Source organism: Vespa mandarinia, chromosome 2 (assembly GCF_050613455.1).
Source record: "Vespa mandarinia isolate Hongniang chromosome 2, ASM5061345v1, whole genome shotgun sequence".
In the NCBI taxonomy this organism is placed as follows: Eukaryota; Metazoa; Arthropoda; class Insecta; order Hymenoptera; family Vespidae; genus Vespa; species Vespa mandarinia.
The window spans coordinates 11,701,526-11,722,500 of NC_140811.1; the positions used below are offsets into that span (position 1 = coordinate 11,701,526).

At 35.4% G+C, this 20,975-nt stretch overlaps 1 protein-coding gene across 3 annotated transcripts in view; it reads left to right on the forward strand.

Moving 5' to 3' along the window:
• The first annotated feature begins 1,469 nt into the window (after nucleotides 1-1,469).
• cpx (synaptic transmission protein complexin) overlaps nucleotides 1,470-20,975 on the forward strand; it is a 230,472-nt gene continuing 210,966 nt past the window's right edge. Inside the window, exons 1-2 of one of the 3 annotated variants that reach the window (XM_035871671.2) lie at nucleotides 1,470-1,576; nucleotides 2,160-2,303. The gene's annotated coding sequence lies outside the window, so the exon portion shown is untranslated. Of the gene's footprint in view, nucleotides 1,743-2,159; nucleotides 2,304-20,975 lie in introns of all 3 variants that reach the window. The other 2 variants (XM_035871688.2, XM_085655387.1) reach the window with 2 other exon arrangements.

Consider the following 20,975-nt stretch of genomic DNA (forward strand, 5'->3'; position numbering starts at 1 on the left):
ACGAATTCAATACAGACATCTTGTGAATTATATATTATGCAATAGAACGTGAATTATCTTGCTTAAAATATATTATTATTATTATTATTATCATTATTATTATCATTATTATTATTTTTATTATTAATTATTAATTATTAATTATTTATTAAAATATGAGAATTAGTCTCGCTTTCTCGTCTCCTTTGTAGTAATTGCGTTTTTCTTGTGCTGAAGGAAGATTCCGATAAATATCTCATGAATAGATGAGATACTGTTTGTTCTTTGAGACAAACGTGAACCGAAATCCATTAAAACCAATCGTCGTCGTTCTTCCTCGAAGGTGCGCGATGCTATCAAATAGCGTTAGCAAATGCTATCAAAATCTCGTTAACGTCCTGACCCATATATTTTTTGCTTTGCCTCTCTCTCTCTCTTTCTATTTTTTTTCGAACAGAAGAAATCGCAAAAGCGTTTCTCCTTTCTGCGATCATTCGTGCATAAGTTTGCCGACGAATGTGCAAGCAACCCTTTAAAAATTTCGCTTCTTGTAAGATATCTGTGTTGTGAAAAGTCAGATTTCAATAGGTTTCCAAGACGTTATGTATAGTTCTTTTCTTATAATTTTCATCAACATTTATTTTCATATTTATGGAAAATTTCTTTTTTCCTTTATAAACGATCAGCTATTCGGTATCGATCGTTTACTCAATCGTTTGATTGAAGAAGAAGAAGAAGAATAAGAAAAGAATAATAGTTCCCTCATTTGAATTTCGGTATGTCTTTTCGCTCGTTCGAATTTCTAAATCCAACGATTCCACTATGGTGGAGTTAAATGCATGGAGAAACGGGTCAGCAATGAACGGGGGTATCGCTTAAAATTAGGTAAAAGGGTCGGAGGGAAAAAAAAGGGAAAGGTAGGACGAAAGAAAATGGAGTGGGAACGAAGAAAGAAAAATCGGGAGAAAGAGATAGAGCGAGAATGAGAAAGAGAGGGGAAGAAAAGACACATTGGCGCGCGTACGCCAAGTGACGAATGTATGCACGCGCAAAAGGGTATGCGAGAGGGAATGTACGAGAGATAGAAAGAGAAAGAGACGAGGATAGAACGCCCCGCCCTCTTCCGACTCGACATCGCTCTCCGGCAGAGGTTTGCACCCCTTACCCCTCAATGGTCCGGCGACGTTCTGTTGGCCGTGGAAGCAGCAAAGCCGCCCCTCTCACCAACCCCTCTCTTTTCCACCCATTTCCTTTCTCTATCTTTCTTATTCCTTCTCTCTTTTTACGTAAGTCTTTCTTTGTCTCTCTTTGGTACTATGTAAGGTTCCTTCTCTCTCTCTCTCTTTTCTTCTTCTCTCTCTTTCTCTCTTTCTCTCTCTTTCTCTATCTCTCTCACTCTTCGTCTGGTTTTGTGTATAGGAAAGGCAACGTCAGCCCCGCGTAGAAAGCCCCATACCACCTTCGATGGATCGATGGCGTATGACTCGCTCGCCCCCCGTTGCGTGGCGCCATAGTCGCCGGCACGGCAACTCCGCCGCTCAGTCTGAACTCGGGTTCACTCAGTCCACGACCGTTTGCCACGAGACTTCGATCTCTGGTACGCAGGGCGCACGAAACCGAGAGAGAAAGAGAGAAACGTATAGACTTCTTGCGTATACGGAAAAGATAAACGTTTCGCAGTTAGAGATAAACGGCCGGATACGAAGCTTGTATTCACGCGAAGATATACGCGGCAGAGAGAAAAGGACAACACTTAAAGACACGTACGCATCTCTAGACGAGTACCTTATCTACACGCGAGAGAGAGACCGTACGCGTACTCTTTCGTATCCCTCTCTCTCTTTCTCTCTTTTCTCTTTCACTTTTTTCTTTCTTTCTCTTTCTCTTCTCTTTCTCTTTTCTCTCCACTTTCTCTATCTCTCTCTCTCTATTTTCTTTTTTCTCTTTCTTCTTCATCTTCTTTCTCTTCGTATTTTCTTCTACCCTTCTCGATCTTAACTTTCCTTTCTCTGAAAGTTCGCGCGCGCGCGCGCGCGAGAGAGAGAGAAAGAAAAAAAAATAATCGCCGACAAAAAACACCGGTGACGGAGAGGAAGAGAGAGAGATATAGTCGAGCGCGTCTCGTGAGAAAGACTGAAAAAAAGAGAGAGAATAAATATTCACAAACGACGAGAATTCAGCTTTTAAAGTCTACATCGACGTCATCGTCAGCGTCGTCATCGTCGTCGTCGTTGTCGTCGTTGTCATCGTTTCTTTCGTCCTCATTGTCATCCGTCATCCTCTTCGTCCAACGGCGAACCAACAGTTGCCTATCGCAGATAAAGGTGAGCTAACGAATTTTTACAAGATTTTACCACCCACTTTATTCACGTAATAATCCAAACATTTCTTGAATTTCATTAAATTTTCTTACTTTTATAAATATCAACGAAAAGGTTATAGAGGTGAAAACCACGCGCGCGCGTGCTCGCGTGCGTAGCGTCTACTGGGTGCGTCGTATTCGCGTTGGCGAGACTTGTGCCATCCTCGTCGCACACGCTTAACGCGCCTATTTCCCGACTCTCTCGTTTTCGTGTCGCTCGCGAGAGCTTTACGTGCGACGTACCGTGGTAGTTCGATAAAATGCGAGGGATAGGCCGTCGCGACTCTCTCTCTCTCTCTCTCTTTCTCTCTCTCTTTCTTTCTCTCTATCTTTTTCTCTCACTCGTTCATCGATCTTGAAAGCATCGGCAAAGCCAGACTTCTTCGTCTTTCTCTTTCTTTCAATTTCTAACGAGTTTTCATTATGAGACTCTTGCCTTTAAGTTTTTGTAAAAACGTAGGAATTTTTTTCTATGCTTAGTTGAAAGCAAACAATTTTGTTATTGAGAAATTGAGATAGACAGAGAGAGAGAGAGAGAGAGAGAGAGGGAGAGAGAGAGAGAGAAAGAGAGAGAGGGAGAGAGAGAGACGAAGTAGAAGCATAACAAATGTACTTACTTCCTTCTTCTTTTTATTATTTCTTTTTTCGATGTCATTGGGAGACCTTAAGACGTAGTTTTATTTGAAAGTTGCAAGACCGTACGTGATCTTTCCAAGTGTGACTTTAGCGAACGCGATCGTGGAAACAGTTTCTAGCAGAAGTTTGCTAATGGCGTACCATGGCGTAATAACGACAGAGGCTGCCGGTCAACGTACTCCACCCTCTCGAAGAGAATTTTGCCTCCGGCGCGAGACGTTGATTCTTCTTCACGAACTTTCACGAAAGATGAAACTTTTAAGATGCAGAAAAACCGTAATCTATAGATACTTATGGTAAAATTTCGTGAGATGAAAATTAATATCGTATTTTTCGATTATTATAAAAATAGTTTTAAAAAAGTTCTCTTCTTTCTGTTCTTTTTCTTTTTTTCATATTCATAATAAAAATTAATTTGATAAATTAAGTCTTAAAAGTCTCTAAATCTAAACGTTATAATTTATGAAGCTTATGATCTTTCAAGCATAATCGATACGTGTCGCAAATTTACTTCAACTTTGATTATTATAAATCAATCATATGTACATATGTATATACATATGTTCTTATTACGTGGAAACGTTCGAAACCTTTTCAAAACGTCCTCATAATTATCTTATTCAAGGTCGAAAGTCTGTAAATTCGCCTATTGAGAAAAAAAAAAGAAGAATGTAGAGAAAGATTTATTAAGAAATTCGAGATATCAAAAAACAGCGGAAAGGTTTAAACTCTTCCGCATGCCATCAACATTTAATCTTCTTCCTAGGAGAGAAAGAGAAAGAGAAAAGTAGAGAACGAGGAAGAATAGTCATCTGACGGACGGTGGAAATCGAGTTTTCCGAAGTTTTCTAAGCGCGCGAAGACAGTGATTAAACTCGTATTTCATTTTGAACTGGACACGAATAATTCGAAACTTGAATTGAACTTATGCTGGCGCGTAAAATCGATTTTCTTCGAGAGACAAAAGGGAAAACGAAAGAAAAATTGATATTAACTATTTCCTACGTAGGATTCTTTTCCCAGTCAGGATAAATATCCATCAATGTATCTATACTTGTACATTAGATAGGAAACCTCTCGTTTTATATTCTTATTGGTTGCCTATGCGTATATACGAAAATTGAGATGTCAAAAGATCGGGGCCAGCTCGTTTTCCGTAACTTGATCGCATTACTAGAATGGAATTGTCGATCGTAGCTCTTTTCCAAGATCCTCTTTCGGTCTTCTTAAGAAGCGTCAATAAATCGTCGGATTCGATTCGTTTCGTCATACATACATACATACATACATACATACATACATACATACATACATATATATATATGTGTGTGTGTATATATATAACATATTGACATACATATATATAGTATATATATGTATATATACATATGTATGTATGTTTTATATATATATATATATATATATATATATATATATGAGAGAATTTTTATCATATTTAGATATGAGAAAGTGTATGTATGTGTATATATATACATATACATATATATATATATGTGGAACTATTTTATCGACGTTTATGTTTATATTAGTTTGATCAAATCTTTTTAAGGTGGCGAGCATTATTTGATGCCAAATGATTGCAAAAAATTATTTATTTTTCCGATAGATGTGATTATATATGTGTACAAAATAGATCTAGTAAGGAATGACCGAAAAGATAATGAGTTTCGAAATGTCAAAAATGACATATGACGAAGAACGAGTAATGAGTTAAAAATTGTATGATCTTTTTTGTCACGGTTATTACCTTTTTTAAATACATATCTACTTTTTATTTTCTTCAAAATTGTAAAGGGATATTCATTTTCTTCGTTTAAATCCATTATCCCATATCTATCATATAATAAAAATTATATCGGTCGCTTGTTTCGTTTGAACGAATTTCTAGTATGAATCATATAGATTTGAATACGATCAAATTGATTTAATCAAAATATTCGTATATTTTATTATATATTTCTTTATTTCGTAGGCACTCGTAATAAACAAATGTGAATGCGATTGAATAGCACGTTAAGCAAAAATACTTATCTTTTCTGTAATTAACCAAAAGCCAATATACTTGACACGGTTACCGTGTAGAGATTCGGGTATGTCACACTAAAAATAGGATCACTCGATGAGGCCACGATCACTTCAACTTCTTCATGAACATTCGGAGAATCGCTTTAATCAAGCCGCTCAATTCGTTCTCTTTCCTAAATCTCGCCCTTTTTAATCCGAGCGAGGTTGGCAGGTCAGATCAATGACGAACTTTTACTACTTCGTGCTTGACGAGAACGGACGATCGAGCACCGTCCGTTACCACCAATGACGACCTACGAACTTTCCTCGTTCGAGCGGTTTCGCGACATCCCCCAAAATTTCTCCACCCTCTTCTCACTTCTCGATCTCCCAGGGCAATTAGGATCGATCGACGTTTTTTGTTCCTTTTTCTCGGTATTTTACTTTACCTCGTTATTTACAGTATTAACCACGGAAAAATATTGCCGCACTACAATGGCACTTTGCCAATAAATACATTTTTCTCTCATATTCGGTCATATTCGTCTTCAAAAATCAATCTCGATTGTAAAGTCAGATAGGGGATAATTTATTTCGTCTCTCTCCTTAAACATAAATTAACAATAATTTGTACTAAGTTATGCCATATCCAATAGGGATGTTAGACATATCTATATTGATTATCGATAAACGTGACTCCATTGAGGACAGCGGTATCACAGAGGAGCCAGTGGCATGCGATAAGATCGAGACGTACGATTGCGATTCGATAAGTATATGTATATATATATATATACTACACATACATTATGGATATATTATACATATATGTATATATATATGATATACATATGCATATATATATATATATATATATATATATATGTATATACATACACATATATATTGCTATAACTGATTTTCGAATTTCGTCTTCAATATGTTCGATTTTCGGACTGAATGACGATGCAGAATTCCTAGACAGAGATTGACTAAGCAACGATCGAGCGACAAGGTATCTTGGATAAGCCAGGGGTGTGACCAAAATCATTTTTCAGGTCACGTTTGTTAACTATAGTGGAGACATTGAATTGAAAATGGATAGAAAAACGAAGATAAAAGAGTATAATCGTAGGTTATTTTGCAAATCATGATAAAATGTGCTAGATCGCGAGTCGTTTCTTTTGGAAAGTGTTGCGTCATCTAGATTCATCAAGATCGATGTTTGGTTTACAATCTAAGTGTCATAAATCGGTGAGATAACTGAGCAACCCAACGACAGGAGACCATAATATAACGTAAAAGGGTAATGGAAAAATCGTTCGAATCAACGAACTTCGTTTAATCGGTCGCATACTATGATTAAACAACTAGAAATCAAAAGCTTTCGTGTTCTGTACGAAGAGAACTCGATTAAAAATAAACCGTCCGCTCTATGATAAATAACGAGAGAAAAACAGAGAGAGAGAGAGAGAGTGAGAGAGAGAGAGAGAATGAGAGATAGAGAGAGAGAGAGAATGAGAGAGAGAAAGAGAGTGAGAGAGAGAGAGAGAATTGTAAAAATAGAGCAAAACGAGCAATGAATTTAAATCTGCTTTTGAATTTCCTCTTTCCTCTTCTTAGGGAACTTTTGTAAAAATAACAGTTAAATGTAATAACACCTTTTTTCCCTATTTTCTTCTTCTTTTTTTCTTCCATTTTTGTTTTGTTTTTCTAACAAATCAATTTGACGTTAAACATAATACAACATAATGAAATTTGTATTAACCGAGGAAAGTATTCGTATTAATCGAACGATCGTAAATAACGAAATATGTAGGTACGTAGAGAATTCGTAAACTGTAAAATCATTTGAATTTGACTAACAGAAGGAAAAGAGGACATGGAAGATTTGAAAAATTATTAAAATGTCACGTTAACACGATTGAGATAGTAATATTTTTTCGAGATAGGAACGTTTTTCTGTAAGTTAGGAACTAAGAGAAAAGAGAATGAGGAAATAGAAGAGGGATAGAAGGAAAAGGAACAGACGGTTCTTCTGTTAGGTTGCTGCCCTTTCTCTTTAACGAATTCGGAAGCGTGCATACCTAATGGCGCTTTCTCTCTCTTTCTCTCTCTCTCTCTCTCTCTCTCTCTCTCTCTCTCTCTTTCGCTTTCTCTCTCTTAGTCTCTCTCACTCTCCCTTTCTCTCGTGGGAACTAATTTCGAGACGTCGAGACTTACGGTTCCGTGAGGTCGTAAGTAATTTTGGAAAGGCTTTGAGAGAGTCGGAGAGGCTCGACGATAATTTGACCGGCGTCGGACGTGAAGGGAGGACAGGAAAGATAAGTGAGGAAGACGAGAAGAGTGGAGACTATGGTATAGGGTGGTGCTAGAATACTTGAGTGGTGTCTACGGTGACGGGGAGGGGGATAGTTGTTGGTGTGTAGTCTGCAGATACATATCGAACAACCCGTAACTTGCTTTCGCATCGATCGCCTTCCGTTGAAATTCGTTTCGCAGTTATCTGTTCCTTTTTTCTTTTTTTCTCTCTCCTTCATAACTATTATTTCCGCTACTTTGTTTCCTTCTCTATTTCGTTTTCTCGCTAATCTGTGAATATCGAAATCGAAGCTTTTTATTTAGGAGAGAAAGAGACAGGAAAAGAGAGAGAGAGAGAGAGAGAGAGAGAGAGGGAGGGGGAAAGAGAATTCTATAGAATTTCAATTTGATTGTCGCAGCTATTCGATGAGTAGTACCATGTTGATTATACATTCCTTATTTCTTTTGTTTCTTTTTATTTTCGTTAAACCTTAACTCGTAGGGAACCAAGAAGAGTTGACGATAGGTCGATCTGAGAATTCTAATGGCGAATGTTGGAAGAGGAAGTTCAGAGTATTGGGAGAAAGGATAAGAATGAGGGTGAGGGTGAGGGTGAGGGTGAGAGCGGCGAGGAGAAAGAAGAAATTAAAAGGTAGTAAGGAATTCTCCGAGAACTGTGAAGATAGAAAGAGAGGAGGATCGCCGTCGGTTCGTTCCGGGACAAAACTTTAACCTCCTTCGTTTTGCGAATACCGTGGATCAAACCGGGTGCGAGGAAGTTAATTCGTAAAACGAACGCTTCGAAAATGCCTCGAGCTCTTATATCGCCTTTTATTACCCGATTGTTACTTCGAAAGGGCAGAAAAAAGAAATGATGAAAAAAATCGAAAAAAGAATGAAAAAAAAAAAAAATAAAAATAAAAATAAAAATAAAAAAGGAAAAGAGGAAAGGAAGATAGAAAGTCGAACTCGATTGTCCTCGCCGTTGACTCGTAATCCTTTTATCGGCCCATTCACAACTTGCGAACGTATTTTTCATTCCACGTGAGAGACTTTGTCTTCTTGAAGAATGAATAAAAAAGAAAAAAAATGAAGGAGATATAGAAGAAGGAAAACGTTTGGAATTTGGAATTTTCATTCTTGAAAAGTCTGACCTATAAAGATTTAGAAGATAGAGAGAGAGAGAGAGAGAGAGAGAAAGGGACATACATACACAGAGACATACATCTACAAGGTTAAGGATTGAATTTCGCGTAAAAATCATACGGATCGAGGCAAAGACACGTAGAGCTTTCGTCGAATTTGTGAGGCACGTGCTAAGGCAATGACTTTTCGTTTCGTGATCCGACATGTTACAGCTTTGACTATCTTTCTTCTACTTCTTTCTTTCTTTCTTTCTTTCTTTTCTCTTTTCTTTTATCGTACTTTTCGACTTTGTAGGATTATCGACCAAGGATATTTTTCTCTATTCGGGATACTTCATCTTCTCGTCTATTGTATTCTATTTTTCGAGTCTCTCTCTTTCTCTCTCTCTCTCTCTCTCTCTCTCTCTCTCTCGCTCTTTCAATTTCAACGTTCGATCCTTGTCTTTGCAACATCGTCACATTCAGGGTGAGACTCGTAGATCGCGAGATTATGCGATGATAAAAGCAGTCGAACGTTTGATACGATTAAATAACATTTTTCGATATATCCACTCCCTCTTTGCTAGGGATCATCGCATTATTTGCCTTTAATCTCTTCCGGGCCGCAATGATCGAACGTGGATTCGTAAAATCTATTAATCCTATGGAAAATCAGGTCATTGTCGTCATATGTGTAATACGTGTAGATTTCACGTATGTGTACTTTATATACATAGCTTTGTTATATAAACGAGAGAGTACATGCGTTCCTCGTGTTTTACATATATATACACACAAATGTCCTAACGAACGGAACAGAAAACGCGCCGACGTAAACTGAATCGAAAATAAATTGTCTTTTGATGATTCTGCTATTCTTTCTTTCTCTCTCTCTCTCTCTCTCTGTCTTTCTCTCTCTCTCTCTCTGTCTCTCTCTCTCTCTCTCTCTCTCTCTCTGTCTCTCTCTCTCTCTTTCTCTTCTTCGTTATTTTTTCCTCCATTTTCTGCCGAGCAAGCTTTCTTCCTTTTTCTTTCACAAATAATACTATTTTTTTTCCATTAAGTTCTCTATCTTTGACAAGGTTCGATCGATAAATTACTACGTTATACCGTGTCAACCCAGTTGTTGATCAGATTTTTATAGAAACATTTGCGAACGTGTATTTTCGAAGTTTCCATATAGTTTAGGTTCGCTTTATTTATCTTACTGTAATTCAACGTATGTACATGCATACATACATACATATGTACATACATAAAAATTTTTAAAAGAAACCTTTCGTAGAAAAATTCTATCTTGATCTTTTTCCATAGATCATTTTTATTTACGACACAAGAGATGACAATGTTTGTAATAATTTATAATATGCCTCATGAAAAATATTTCAAAAGACATGAGAAAAATCATTTCATTGTGAATCAATGAGAAAAAGTTTTTGATCGATAAAAGGTGAAAGTGGTTGGAGTGGATGGAGAAATGTGATTGAGCGAACAGGGAGATCAATCGATATTTTGAGTTTCATAAGGAACTCGTTATTTCCCGTGGTTTCCGATTAGGGGTGCTTACTCTCGCTGTCCGATAACCGTACGGAAAATATAGTCCGCCAGAAAATCCGGTGAGCTTCATAAAATTCCGATCTCTCATTCCCCACGGGAACGAATTGGAAACTTCGTCAGGACCACCTACAGAGGTGTGTGTTTGCTGTCTTCTCCGATACCATTCTCAAAAAGCTAGCCCGTATTTTTCCGAAGCTTTTCAAGTCGACGTTTATCCGGCAGGACTATTTTTCTAAGCAACGTCGTCCGGAATTCAAGTGACTGTTTTTAATACAGCTTCCTACATATATATATATATATATATATATATATATATATATATATATATATAGGTAAAGCTCTGATAGTTGTTAAATGCATTAACTTTCTTAATGCATAATTAAGATAACTCGGTGTATATTTTATTTCTATTATTAAATAATAGAAAAATTAGAAAAATATGAATACATAAGAGAAAAGAGACATTGTATAAATTTGATTAGAAAATGTTTTACGTATAGGAATTTTTGTATTAACGGAAGTGTTCGTTCTTTCTAACAAAATTCTTTTATTTATATTTATTTATTAATTTATTTGTTACAAGATCTTATGATTTTTTAAAGAAGAGAGTGATAGAGATGTTTTTTACTTCGATTTAGTCACCTAATTAATATATAGCAAAAATAATTTTATCGTTATTATTCAGTATAAATACGAATAGAAAAATATGAAAAACTGAGATTGTATATCGATTTTATAAAAAAATTTTCTTCTATTTATATCTGTCCGCTCTAAAATATTATCTTCTTTTTTTATTTATAATTATTTTTCAATTTTTTAGTTAACGATATTAGTTAACGAATATCGTGATCTTTCGAAGAAGAGAGCTATACGAAGCTTGTGTATCTCTAAGCTAATCGTATTCGTGTTGAAGCTTATCATAGAACCTTACTGAATATTCTCATTTGAAACTTTAGCAACCCTTAGTTTTGATCGATGAATATATCGATATCATCTAACAAAAGTTATCTTATAACAAACACTTCCTAACACGCCTGTATACCATTCCCTGTAATTATCATTTTCTCTTACTATAGATTATTACGTTGTTTATTCCAACGGAACCAAAGTTGTTTCGATAGAATACAAAGCTTATTATTATTATCATTACTATTAAAGCGTATCAGCGAAAATGACTGACCCAGATTTTCACTACAGACCGATGGCAGGAATTTCGTTTTGTAATTAATCGTGTTCCAATTCGAATATAAATTACTTTCTTGCTTTGTCGATTTGGGAGAGATAATAATTTCTAACATATGTCGTGTCTGGAATAAAGGTCTTGGAAACGTAACAAGATCTACTTACGTATATCATATACACATATATTCATAGACATTCGCTTTATGGTTGAATTGGAAGTATGGAGAATGTTGGAAGAAGAGATTCAAAGACTTAACGTCATGGGCAAAGGCAAAGTAACGAAGGCTTACGAGCTTTTTTCTCATCATCCTTTTCTTCTTCTTCTTCTTCTTCTTCTTCTTCTACTTTTCCATTCTTTTCCTCTTCTTCATAGTCTTTTACGGTGAGACGTCGTTTGGCTCGAAAAAAGTTGGCGGCAACAAAAGATTAGAGTTCGTTTCGGTCAGATTATCGGCATTCGTTGAGCTAAATTTTTGATGGTTGACCTATATTACTAGAAGTCTGAGAGTATTAACGCCAAGCTCTGAGAATCCTATTATACGCTAATTTGCGTCCGACGTGCGACCGTACGTGCTACAGAGATAAAAGATAGGCATAAAAGAAGTGGTGAAAAGAAAAAACGAAAAAGTGAGAAGGAAAGAAAAAGTAAGAAGGATTTAAGTTTCATTGCCGAACTATCCTCGGAAAAAAAAGTATTTTATTTCGTAATTTTTGTGGACGATATCAGTTTGCTAATATCCAATGGACAGACCTATTTTAGACGACATTGAGCTTTAAAAGGAATTAAGTTTTTAACATTTATGCTCCATGAAGCTATTAAACAAAGGAGTATTTAAAAGAACAAGACTAAAAATTTGTCGACGATAATAATCTTTATTGGAGAAAATTTTTCAGGTCAATCCTATATAGATTGGTAAAGTAATTTACCAATTTAAAAAGAACTAATGTAGGATTTATATAAATATACTATATATATATATAGTTCATATATATTATATATATTATACATATATTGTTCATTAAGAGAAATAGAAGATAGTAGGTATTCGTTCTTTTCTCGGACTTTAAAAGTCGGCCAAACGAAATTAGAACCTGTCTTTAGTAAAAAGTATGTTACGAATGTTCACAAAAGGGTTTCTCCCTTAAGGGAAAAGCTCCAACCCGTTACCGAAAGTAAGCAGAGTAGCAATATATGTATGTATTTCTTCGGGTACTAAGGCACTTTAAAAGTTTTCTTCCCTTTACCACGATCCAAATAAATCATAGTCCTCAACCGTAAGTTGTTGGAGCAATGGTGCGTGATGTAGGTAAGCTAGCATGGTCCAAGACATTTTTGAGGTTGCAGATGGCGTCATTTTTCACAGATCTTCTCTCTTTTTCTTTTTCCTTCCCTTTCCTTAGAACTTTATCCTCGTTTTAAGACGTTTGAACGCGTTCGTTTAAGACTGAGTCGCGTCGTTCATCCAAGCGATGTTTTTCTCGCTCGCGGCAAATCGCAGCTCGTGGCATAAGCGTAATAAATATATGATATTTATTTCACGACTCGACTTGTCTCGGCAAATTTGCAAAAGTCGCTTCTTGCAAATCTATTTTCTAGTATTACCCTCTTATTCCTCTATCTTTCTTACCAGTTTCACTAGTATTCCACATATACAAACATATACGGAGATCTATCCGATCTCCATAACAAATCCAAAGAAAAGACTGTATACCTCTATCTCTCTTTCTCATTTCTGAGATTTTCTTGTCGCGAATCTTTGGAACTGAAAGATGCGAGCCGAGTATCGACTAATGTAAGCTTATATGCAGATGCGATCGTGGTATGTATAGTCAAGTAAATCGCACAGTCCTGCGATTCATTCGCGAGACGGTAAATAACCATCCGGGTTAACCTAGTACACACTGGTTGCTCGCTACTCCACTCGCATACTGAAATACCTGAGTAGCAAACGTGTGTTGGCTTGTAGATCGAAAACGTACGCACATATATACTCGAGTATATATTTTATATGTATGTATATATATATATAATATGAATATATATATATATATATATATATATATATATATATATATATATAATATGAAATTGTCACCAAATGCAAGACAGTCCGCATACGGTACGCGATGATCCTTTCTACGTCGACGTTTCTCAGCCTTCACCCTTCCGCTTTAATGGAAGCACATAGGAACATGGATGTGAGCAAGGAATATAACATACACTCATCCCTCTTGCCACCCCTCGTGTAATATAACGGGTGACGCGCACATGCGCGTGGAATATCGATTGTACAGCGGGAAACTGATTTTATAAAAGAAAATTATAATATGTCCCTGCACGAGCTTTTTCTTTCTTTCTCTCTCTCTCTTTCTTTTTTTTTTTTTTTTTTTTTTTTGAACGTTTACCTAGCCGAACGAGTATATATGCACTATTTGATTGAATTCAATCATTTGAGATATTTGAGGTAATATCGATCTTTTTGGTAATCACGAAAAACGATATTTTCACAAATTAATACGATCTCGTTAAATTTTATAACTTTAAATTTACAATTTAATTATTATTAGTTCTTTTGATTGTAAAATTTATTATTACTTTATTTTTATTTGAACATTTTGCAACTCGAGCAAGTGTACGAATTGAATATAACTCGAATCGTTTGAGATACTATCATTAATTTTAATAAGTTCAAAATTTGTCAAAAAAAAAAGAAGAAATTTTTACGAATTAATTCAATTAGTCGATTTTGAATTTGTAATTCAATTCAAATTCAATTATAATAAATTTTTTTAAATCCATTATTACGTAAATTTTTATTTTCAATTTATGATTTAATTTTATTACTTCATCGAATTTTATTTCGAAAGGAATTTATGAATTTTATTTTCGAACGTAATACGAACGGATCGAACAAATAATGATACCTTGTATACAGTGTCGTCGTACTCTTTCCTTTATCTCATATACCGCACCTTTTTATTTGATGAAACTGATTTGAGGAAAAAAAATTCCAGCCACGATTACGTAAAATCGTAGTAAGTAAAGGTTGTTACGTCGAGTTAAACCTTCGTCGCGATTTCTCGCGATCGAAGGTGTACCCACTGTGATACATCGGTCGTACTTTGAAATCATGAATAATTTATCGAGATATCTTCGGTGGGTAGCGAAGGAGACTAGACTTCAGCCATCGAGATTATAGCCGAATACAGGGAATTTTCATTTAAATGATGTCACGTCGTAGTAACGGCGCGGCGGTTGTACGGTTTTATCATGGAACGAAAAGATTTCACAAGCGCGGTGTTCTCCATTTTATTTTTCTTCTTCTTCATCGTTTCACAGCGGAAAGATTAAGTCGTATCGCGAGGTCGGACTGTAGCGATAAGCCCAGCATGCAGATACATTACCATAGAAGAACGGTGCAAGAGAAGCAAGGGTAAGGAGTAAATCTCGCAGTTAGGGGTTCGTTCATGTTGAAGCACTGCCGTTGGGTAAAGCTTCATAGAGACATACATACACGTAGACACATACGTACACATATGTAGATAGATATGTACCTACGTAGTGGTATATCTATAGACTGCTGGCTTGGTCGTTGCTCTGCATAATGTACCTGAACTACCGGGCAGCTTTTGCGAAGCATTCGGATGTAAGGCTCGATCCTAACAGTGAATTTTCTTCATTGTGTTGGCTCCTTTCTCCTTCTCTCTCTCTTTCTCTCTCTCTCTCTGTATCTTTCTTTTCCTTTTACCATTCTATCTCACTCACTTTTTTCCTTCCTATCTTTATCATTTACCACCTTTTTCTATCTCTCTATCTGACTGATTGTGTACAAGCTTTACCAGTAGCGTGTCCCCTTGTAATATCAAAATATTGTAGCAAACAAGCCGAGCTTTTCTTCTCATGAGCTCTCATTCCTTCGCTTTTCGCGTATGTGTATTTATTACACATATTATACGTTCGCCGAGTCCGTACCGTAATAGACTAACCTAAGTATAAAAAAGTAGGTAAAGCTCCGAAGGAAGATAGTTCGGAGGATTAAATCTTTCGGTTTTGCGGTTTAACTCCAAGCTATCCAAAAAATCCTTTATCGTCTTGGTCCTTGGATTATGCCGTTGTGCGGCATTCATCCGTAACAGAGGAATTGAGGGAAAGAGAAGAAGGGAAAGAGAAGAAGGGAAAGAGATGAAGGGAAAGAGAGATCCTAGTTCTTTATTCTACTTTCTTCCGGTCCATCGATTTTCCGAGGGACTTCAGCTCGATTAACGAGTCGAATCATTATTAAACTTTTGGCACTCCGAGGATTACATGAATTAGGATAAAGTAGCCTTTAGTCTTTGCTTAATAAAACTCTTTAATCTCTCTTTCTTTCTCTTTAACATTAGATTTTGATTCGTAAAGTAATTTGCAACTCGTTGAATTTCTCTTCCTTTCTCTCCCTCTCTCTTTATTTCTCTCCCCTCTACTATATCCACTCGCTTTTTAACCCATTTGGATCAAATGTCAGAAGCATCGTTGTCTTTCGCGTCAGTTGATTTTTACATTTACTAGGAAAGTTAGCTTTGTATGCACTGGTCTCTCTCTCTCTCTCTCTCTCTCTTTCTCTATCTCTTTTTCTCTTTCTCTTTTTCTTTTTCTTTCACAGAACATCTGGATTGTAAACCGAGAATGAAGAGCTAAAATTCTCTTTGAAATTTTACGGAAGAAAGAGAGAGAGAGAGAGAGAGAGAGAGAGAGAGAGGAAAAGAGAACAAGAAAGAGATAGAAAGAAAGAGAAGAGAATTCGGTATGATGAGCCAAGAGGAATTATCTATGATAAAAAATAACCATCTCTGTATAAAGCGTCTCATTATGTAAGAAAAAGTATGCATGCTTGCATTTATCCTTTTTCAAAAGATTCCCCACCATTTATTTTTCTTTCTTCTTTCTTATTTTTCTTTTTCCAAAGAAAAAGGTAAAGTCGATCAATTATTGCACATCAAGTAGTCGGGGTAAACGAAGCTTGCTTCCTCTTTTCTTTTTTCCTTCATCTCTCTCTCTCTCTCTCTATCTATCTTTCTCTTTCTGTTTCTATCTCTTTCCCTTTCTCTCTCTTTCTTTCTTTATATCTATCCATTTATGTTTTTCTTTTTTCGTCTCTCTACATCTCGATCGCAATGTTCCCCGCGGGCTTCGACTGTGGAAAGAGATGGAAGAGACCGAGAGACTTTTCTGTCTCCCTCTCTCTCTCTCTCTCTTTCTCTTTCTTTATCTCTCTTTATCTCTCTCTCTCTCTCTCTCTCTCTCTTTCTCTTTTTTCTTTCTTTCTCTTTCTCTCACTTTCTCTCTCTTTCTTCCTTTTTATCGCTCTTATTTCCAACTAATAAACTTGCCAGCTGATGACTTCCCAAAGGGAGAAAAATATCATTGCGAGCGGATCCTTCGACTTATTCTTTCGGAATACTTCGTTTAGTTTTCAATCTATTCCAGTATTAGAGAGCCGTCCCTTCTTAATTATTTTATCTCGCGTTGTTAAAATTTCGTTTAAGGCCTTCCTTTGATAACTTACAATTTTATTATTTCTAAAAGGAAAAAGGTCCTAATTAAAAATTGTTAATTTTCTCATTGCTTTCTATCACTCCCTTTTTCAAATAATTATCGTCGCATCTCTATTAATTAACTTTAACTTTGAAATGCATACGAAACGATTCGTAAATATTATTACTGAAAGAACTTTAATTCGAATTGAAAGTCAATATTGAAAGTTGCTTTAATAAAAAAAAAAAAAAATATGTTTTCCATAAGGTTATATACGTTTGAAATCATATATATATAATTTTGAAGTATTTATTTCGTTTTTATACGTTATATTTAATATATTATTGTTATATTATGAGATCCGTATCAATAAATTTCTTATTTTGGATAAAAAGAAAAATTAGATTAATTAAAATGGTTTAAAAAGTAAATTTCAAGGCTAACATTATCGTTACTTAAAATTTCTTTCCCTTATAAGTACTCCTTATACTTTGTTTTTGCTCCTAAGACTCGGTCCCAAATATGTAGAGAGAGAGAGAGAGAGAGAATAAGACAGAGGCACAGAGGAAGCGAGAAAGAGAGAGAAAGACAAAGAGAGAGAGAGAGAGGGAGAGAGATAGAGAGAGGGAGAGAGAAAGAGAAAGAAAGGAAGAGGTAGTGCTAGAGATTATGTTCCAATCGTTCATTCGGACGTGTGATTTATTACAGTCATTGGTGTTTTTTGTCGAGACAGTCGTAATCTTGCAATCAATCAGTCCGAAGAGAGATCGTGACATTTGGTGGATGTCACGGTATAATTTGGTATTGTTCGAAGGAAATAAAAAAAACAAAGAAAAAACCGATGTGGAAGAAATGAAAATTAAAGCGATGAGTTTGATAAAAAAGAAAAAACAATTGGATTGCGGAATATAGGAAATAAGAATGTAGAAAAATTCGAGAAAAGTGATGCGTAAAGGAAATCGCGAAAGGAGAGTTGAGAGTGGGGAGGGGGTTAGAACGGAAGAATCTCCGAAGAGAAGGAAAGAAGCGAAAATCTCATTCCTCGAAAGGCGATTCGAACGTTGCGGAATAATTAAAAATTGAAGCACCCGAGAAAGAAGCAGAAAAAAAAGAGTTTTTAATAAAGCTCTCTAGTCGAAGTGGATGGTTACAAGTAGGGTAATTCCTAAGTGCGTTGTTCGCGTTGTTATGTACCAGCTCGTTGTTGAAAAGCGGCTTCGCTGGCAATCTCGCGTTTTTTATGTAATTGGGGATTGAATTTGGTTTGATAACGGATTTCTTTGTAATCAGGTTTTTTGAAAGGGCCAGGAATTTGAGAGAGGATTGTATACTCGTTCGACGAACGTAAAATTTGATTTTGCCGTCGAACGAGTTTATCAATTTTACCGGTTCTCTATTTTTCTCTCTCTCTCTCTCTCTCTCTCTCTTTCTCTCTCTCTTTCTCTTTCTCTTTATTATTTTTTTTCTTTTTTAGTATCCACCTTTTGAAAATTCTACTTCTTTATGCTTTTTCCTGGTTTATTATTTTTACGTACAATTTTCCATAAGAAAACTTATTGATAATGGTATTTAAGAAATGTTTATACAAACATTTCATACCATTAGACTTTTAGAAAAGAACTTTCAAAAAGATGTTTTTAAATCCAAAGAAGGATTATAATTTGCATCATATATAACTAATAACAAAATATAATATAACTTTTTACACACAAGCTCAGAGAATTCTTTATTGTCTCAATATAGTGGAGTTTCGTAAGAAAATCTTTTTGAAACTTTATTTTTTATTTAAAAATGAAAATATTAGCGCGCATGTGTATATGTCCATTATATTGTTTAGACGGTTTGACTTGACGTTTATATTAAAAAGAAATTTACTTACAATGAAAATTCGCGAATAATTTCAGCACAATTTGATTTTTCGTTTTATAAATATGAAACGTTTAAAAAATTATAAAATATATAACAATTTGAAAAGAATAAAAATTGTATACGAATATTTAAAATACTATTAGTCAATTACATAAACAACAAAATATTGGTCGTATCTACAGAAAAAATGCCAAGCTTTTTCATCGAAATTCGAAAAGGTGGAGCTCTCGGCTACGTTAAAACGCTGGTTTACATTGTTTGAATCGTTTTTAAATTAAAATAAAAAATAAACAGTGTTGATGAAATGGGTCACATTATATCGATTTTTTTCTTTTCAATTAAGAATTTCAATTTTAATAAACTATATACTTGTGTATTACTTACGATACAATTCGCACTGTGTTCATTCTTTTCTAATCTTTTATATTTTATAATAATTCTGCTTTTTACACCGTTTGCATTTCAATTTTTGTAAAACATTATTTTATTGGACTCACTTTCAGTCAACATTTGTATGTAACTATCTAGAGTTTTTCATACGTTCCAACGCATTCTATCCTCTCCTAATTCTCAGAACACACATTGTCAGATCTCTCTCTCTCTTTCTTTCTCTCAGTCTCTTTTTTTCTTGTCGCAACCTCGTCGAGCGTGTTAGCCAAATACTTTGAAATTGAAACGAGCGGGACACCAAAGTCTACCATAGTGGAGGATACACGCGGCTTGCCATTTTCAGGATTGTATCCTCAGGGGGATTTCATCTCTCGTTTCGTAGTCGCGTGGTACCAGTGGTTTACAAACGGAATTGAACGGTTCGAGACTCTCTTTCGGAATTGCTAAATTTATTGAGTACACGGATCGAATATTAAGAAAATTTCAAAGGTAATTATCACGATTTTAAGCGCGTTAAATTTGTTTCGATTAGATTTCACGGGAGGTCAGAAAAGAGATTTTTTTCTTATCGTTCTTTCTTTTTCATATCACAAAATTAATTTTTGAGGAAGAAATAAAACAAAAATAAAAAAAAAGCTTATTTAATTTCATTTATCGAGCTCGTCATCAACGCCGCTGTGTCACCAGGTCGAAGGAATAAAAAATCAAGAAAAAAAAATATAATCGATAAAATATCAACATTTTTTATCGAGTATTACCGATATTTCGATGTTTACTTCACACACTTCAAACACTTCGATAACTCTCAATATTCAAATAATAAAATTATTAAATGTTTTTCCGTTCGATGTTTTTTTTTATTTTTCTATGATTAAAGAAAAAGAAAAAAAGAACGCGAACGATACGTATTCATGAAATAGAATAAGAAAAGATCTCTCTGGGAAAAAGAAGGAATGTTGGCAAGCTTGACTGCCGATAGTCGAGAAGAAAAGCTTCCAGGTCGATCCGATCTCTTCCCTCGTGGCAGCTTCGACACGGCAAATAGAAGGTCGGAAAATTTTGTAGCGGAAGAATTCTGTAAGTGAAAAATTGATCGGAGGTTTGGTGATGTCGGGCAGCAAGATCCCGCGGGATCGCATACCTATCGATCTCTCTCTCTCTCTCTCTCTCTCTCTCTCTTTTCATCTCTTCTTTTTCTTATATCATTTCTCCTCTTTCCTTACATTCTTTTTTTTCATTTTTCTTACTATTTTTCGTTTTATTTTGGTTCAAAACCGCATGATCGGCAAGTCTTTAAATCCATGAAAACTCGCAGTGGAATGGAGAAAGAATAAAGTATAGGAGAAAATAGCAAGAAATCTCATCCTTTCGAAGATCCTTCTAACCCATTGTTCTTTCTATGTACCTATCTGCAATATATGTGTATATATATGTGTATGTGTGCTTGCGCGCGCGCGCGCGCGCGTCTGTAGGTGTATGTTTACATAAATCTCTTCTCCTTTTCTCATTCTCTACATCTTTTTCCAAACAGCCGTCTACTCCCGCGAGGCAAAGCCGAATTCGAATAGTATCAATAGACAGAAAATGGTAATAGTTGGAAAAAGGAAAAAAGGAAAAAGAGAAAAATAGATACGAGATAGTGTTTTAGAAATTACGATTAGGAACGTGATCGTTTTATTTTAAAATTGAAACGTAATACCAAATCCTTAAATTTTTTATTTATCTCCTCAAGATTATTTCTTCTAGCTTTCCGCTCATCTTTATCCTCCACTTTGCGTACTCGTCTATCACGTCTGACTTCGCTTAGCTCAAGTAGATTGCAGTTGGTTGTGACGTACCAATGTACTATTCAAGATAGTAGTTTATATATATATATATATATATATATATATATATATATCTCTTTCTCTTTCCGTTTCGGTTTCCTATCCATTTCTCTCACTCTCTTTCTCACTTTCTTAGAACTTCCCTGACGCTCACTCAAGTTGCTATCTTGTTTTTCCTTACCGTTCGATTTCCCAACGTTCGTTGGATT